This window comes from Salvia hispanica, chromosome 3 (assembly GCF_023119035.1).
Source record: "Salvia hispanica cultivar TCC Black 2014 chromosome 3, UniMelb_Shisp_WGS_1.0, whole genome shotgun sequence".
NCBI classification, from domain to species: domain Eukaryota; kingdom Viridiplantae; phylum Streptophyta; class Magnoliopsida; order Lamiales; family Lamiaceae; genus Salvia; species Salvia hispanica.
Genome location: NC_062967.1, coordinates 34752561 through 34758120, shown reverse-complemented (window position 1 = coordinate 34758120; position 5560 = coordinate 34752561). Strand labels below are relative to the sequence as shown.

Here is a 5560-nt window from a genome sequence, read left to right as displayed (position 1 = left end):
TGTAAAAATAGTCTCCAGCCAAAACATGTTTTATATTCGATTATGTAGTTATGTAGTTATGTAGTTATGTAGTAGATATCCTCTTTAAATTATTGTAGTAATTTGTAAAAGGCCCGACGAGTGATGCAGAATAAAAATGACTACCAAAGCAAAATAACTCTAGTTATGTCTGAAACGTATCCAAATCGTAAATGGCAAAAAACAAAAACATGGTGACGATGATGATGTTCTTTTGATCCCTAATGAAGCACCAAAATGATAGACGTTTAATGTCTAACAATCTTCAACAGCCACTGCATCTTTTGCAGAAAACTTCAAGCTAGCTCAGATCCGAATTATTAGCTTCCTTTGAAGATTTGAGGTACCACTTTCTCAGACGAGCCGAAGCTTTTAGTACCTCTTCGTCCCAGTTCGACCTCCACATCATGAACGATAGCGCGATTGTCTCTGTGATGACACCGCAGAGCATTCCAATCCACAAGACTTTGCATAAGTACTAGTACGTAACTTAGGCTCAGCATAAAAATAAATGAATTTGCACATGAATTTGAAGATTGATTATTCAGGAGCATGCTTGGTTGTGATTTTAAGTTCTATATGAATTCATGCTAACATGACATGCTTATAAAAACTTGAAAAGATTTAACTTGCGGTTTGAGAATCATTACCTCAAAAGAACGATAAAAAGATTTATTCAAAAGTGCCCCTGCTTGAAATTCTCCTTTTTTAAAAATGCTTGCTTCAAAACTTGCTAGGAAAGGTGAAAACTTTTCTGTCTACTTGCTTAAAATTCTGGGTGAGAAGGGATTTTGGGTGTGTAGGATTTTGGTAGAAAGAAATTTGAGAGTGCATCGAAAAAGCGTGAAACTGGATTTTGGAGTGTGTAGAAAAGCTATGCGTTGGAGAAGTTATGAAACTGAAATTTTAACAACTCTTCCTCCTTATACTAATCTCTGCCGACACTCATGCGAAAAGAAAAAAATAATTAACTAACCGGTGAAGACTTTTAATTCAATGCTCTTCCGGATTTTGGGAATGTGTCTCCCTTGATTCAATTTCTTGTCTGCAGATTTTTGCAGAAATAATTCATCTTTACATACACGCACATATATATATATACACTAACTATAAAACTATAAAACGTGACATATATACATATGTGATGGCTTCGGGTCGTTTTCAGTTTTCAGTGAATAGTACTGCACTATTCACATGTTGACTATGGTTAAAGATGGTAAAAGTTATTTTGTTACTGTATTATTATTACAGTGTCGTTTCTGACTTGTCCATCATTTGTAGGAAGTTGGGGGTCTCTTGAAGATAGAATACTAGCTTTGCGAAGAAGCCTTAGCTTGTTTTTGTAACATCATAATTTAGTACGTTTCTCATTTGAAGAGAAATGACTATATTTTGTAAATGGACATTTAATATTCATCTGATTTATACACGAACAATTATTTTATCGCTTCATGTATCTTCTTGCACATCAAATTTCTTGATCAAAATTATTTTTTCATTGGCCCTTAACTATCAATTAAAACCCATCAAGGATTTTAATACAAAGAAACATAGAAGTTTAAAATACTACTTGCCTTAATATATTTATTTACTTTATACACGTTTAATGACGTTAATTTGAGCGGGGTATTACACGGCATTAGCATCTCCTCTTCCCAGCTCATTAGCAACCCTCACACTGCACATAAAAGGGAACAAGTTTTCAGACAGGGGAGTGGCGTGATAAAAAGACTTCGCACTGAACCATAAGTTAGCGCGTACCATGCAGTGCCAAGAATGCCCAAGCATATCATGAACTCCCATCCGTTGATGTTGAGGCTGCAAATCTCTGGTTTTAGTTTCCATCGTTGTAATATAGTCCAAAACAAGACATTTACTGAATCGAACACTCACCAAATAGAGAAGGCAGAAATGGCAACTTCAGCATTCTTCATGTACCCTGCTACCAAGACTAGAATGGCGTAGTACCATAGCTCAAGGCTGTAAAAATAACCGAAAAAGTTTTATTAAGTCGGTCACTGAACAATGACAACGATGTCCTCTCACTTCTATAAACCACTTTTCTTAAGGAAATGATGTAATATGCACACAACTTCAAGTCTTCCGACTCTCAACTAAACTAACTGTACTTCAAAAATAGAAAGAATTGAGCATTAAACATAAAAGGAAGATGTGTTTGTATTCCCACTATAATCCATTAGTTCTAACTACGAGTAAATATTTTCATCTGAATTACATGGAACGTGTCAAACTTCAGGAACTTGCATCTCCAAACAAGCAATTGAACACAATTGTTTTAGGGAGAAAGGACGTACCAAACCATCAGGCTAGAGGCTATTGAAAGTTTCACCACAGGGAATATGTCCTTAAATGCAGCCATCGAGAAACCTGTCCAAGACTCAGGGCACCATCCACCGAATATGTAGATGAACTCTGTGTTATGACAAATAGGGCAATTGTGAATCGAGAAACAAAAGAACGTAAATAGACACAGAATTTACGTGGTTCACCAACGTTGTTGGTTACCTCCACGGGTAGGAAACGGAGAAAAATTGTATTCAGAGTGTTTTTAGATTATGGCTACAGATTGGATCTGTCAGATCACAGAATTATGTGTCCTACTCCCGTATAAATAGGCACACAAAAGATAGACTGGGCCTAGGAAACATAATCCTATCCCAAATAGGAAACCTAATCCTATACAGATTCAAGGCATACTAATAAATATCCACCTTGACTTGAATTCTCCCTTCTTTCAGCGGAATTCAAAACCCTGGTCTGAAAACCAGGCTCTGATAATTTGTTAGGATCGTGGACTGCAAGTTTGCAACAAACGTTTAATATTGTCTGCTTTGGGTCAAGCCCGCACGGATTTGTTTTTGGGTCACTCCCAAAAGGCCTCAAACTAATTGGGGTTGGACGGGAATTATATACACCTTCCAACTTCCCTCAGACTCCCGATGTGGGATGGAGTTTGTACATAACAAACCTCCCCTCAAACCAGATCACATCGGGACAGACGCAGTCGACACAAACATGGGTCGCGGCCCGACCCATAGCCACCTAACAATACCAGTTTGTTGTGACAAATATGACAATTGTGAATCGAGAAACAAAATAACGTAAATAGACACAGAATTTACGTGGTTCACCAACATTGTGTTGACTACGTCCACGGGCAAGAACGGAGAACAGATTGTATTATGACTGCGGTTTTCAGATACAGATTGCAGAATTATGTGCTCAACTCCCATATATATAGACATGCATTAGACAGACTGGGCCTAGGAAACATAATCCTACTGAGACATGTTCAGTGCAAGCATAGCACCCCCGACCCCCCATTCGAGAATGTAGACGAATAGATATGATAGAGGGAAGTGGACTATGAATTGTAGAACCGACAAGTAAGCTATGATCATGTTCTTTTGCTGTGCTTGCAGATACATTTGAATTGTCAATGCAAACACAATGGAATAGTTGAAGGGGATAAACCACAGTGAAATATATCCGGCAGACACTGCAATATCCTCCTCCTGACCAAGTAGCCTAAAGATAGGAGTTCCAAAGAGAAAGAGAGGCAATAATATAGTCATTGAGAGAAGATCCACGATCCACGACCGTTGCAAGAAAATGCCCATCATGTGGTACTGCTTCGCCCCGTATGCTTGCCCACAGAGAGTCTCAGTTGCACTTGACATTCCAATCTGCATCACAACTAAAGAGTGAAAAACACAACCAATAACACCAGCAAAGATGTGATTATTAAGGTGCACACAGTTCTAGTATCAAATAAAGATTTTGGAATCACAGAACAGTCAATTTTACTAATGAGGATTGGCCTAAATTGATTAAGATTGATTGGAAATGTGGGATATCCTAAGCCCTTGATAATATTTATAAAAACACTGAATCATGCACATTATCAATCTTGAATAGTAGAATTAAAAACAACATACTAACTATATGTTTCATAAACAAAGATGCAAAGGGTGCATTACTAGAATCCCATTCACGAATCGCACGAGCAAGGTCTGAACAAGGGCGTAACCAGCAAGATCGACCGAGCTTATGTGGCCAATAAACGACTGTGTAACTACAATGGTACCAAAAGAAGAAACTCGAGAAATAACACTAGGAAATGCAACCCTCCATATTTTCTTGGACTCCACATAAACTTTCTCCTTTAAATCAACTTCCGGCTCATTTCCGGAGCTCAACAATTGAACTTGCATTTCCGGAACTTGCATCAACCTCCGGCTCATTTCCGCCGTTTATTTCCGACCTAAATGGATATAATTCCATTTAAGAAGAGTGTTTACGATCAACTAAATTTATAACATGTTGAAAAGTTTAATTCTCATTCAACTTGTTTTGTTCTATGGTTTACACGCTTCTAAATAGGCTTAGGAGTACAACAATTAAGGAAAAGATTTACCCTAATTGTGATTGCCTATTACACGGTAAGAATCAATCATAGTATCAATCTCATATCTCCTTAGTTTATTTCCCTCTAATTTGATCTCCTTTTTATTTCTATCCAACACTCCCCCTCAAGTTAAGTAAGGGGATCGCCTATACTTAACTTGCCTAATACTCCATGAAAGCTTTTCGAGTCCACAGCTTTGGTGAGAATATCAGCTAGTTGGTATTCAGATCTGACAAATGGTAGCTCCACGATTTTTGCTTCTATGTTATCTTTGATGAAGTGACGATCAACTTCAACGTGTTTAGTCCGATCATGTTGTATTGGGTTTTCAGATATGCTGATAGCTGCCTTATTGTCGCAGAACAGTTTGCAAGGCATTTGTGGCATAAGCTCCAATTCCGTCATCAACCTCTTGAGCCACAAAATCTCAGTCAATCCACTTTTGATTCCTCGAAACTCTGCCTCAGCACTTGATAAAGCGACCACCTTTTTGTTTTTTACTCCGCCAAGTGACTAAGTTACACGCAACAAATGTGAAGTATCCTGCTGTCGAATTCCTATCATTTGGGTTTCCTGCCCAATCTGCATCTGTGAATCCATAAATATCCATATGACCATGTTTCTTGAACATAACTCCGTGGCCTGGTGTTCCCTTCAAATAACAGACAATCCGTAGTGCTGCCTCCCAATGAGCTGCTTGAGGCTTGTGCATAAACTGACTTACAACTCCAACTGCGTAAGCTATGTCAGGTCTGGTATGGGATAGGTAAATCAACTTCCCAACTAAACGTTGGTACCTTGTGCGATTAGTGGAATCTGCTCCTTCTACTATCTGCAGGCCGTGGTTCTGGATCATAGGAGTGTCTGCAGGCTTACAATCCATCATCCCAGTCTCTGCCAACAAGTCAAGAACATACTTCCTTTGATTAATGAAGATTCCCTTCGGAGACCTTAGTACTTCTACCCCCAGGAAATATTTCAGTAGCCCAAGGTCTTTCATCTCAAATTCCGAAAATAAGTTCTGCCTCAGCTGGCTGATTTCCTCTTCGTCATCGCCTGTGAGAATCATATCATCTACATAGATGATCAGACAAGTGATCTTTTCCCCTCTTT

General features: G+C 38.6%; 1 pseudogene; it reads right to left on the bottom strand.

Annotated features, from left to right (window-relative positions):
* Nucleotides 1-243: 243 nt before the first annotated feature.
* On the bottom strand, nt 244-4268 carry LOC125209953 (annotated as a pseudogene).
* Nucleotides 4269-5560: the final 1292 nt, after the last annotated feature.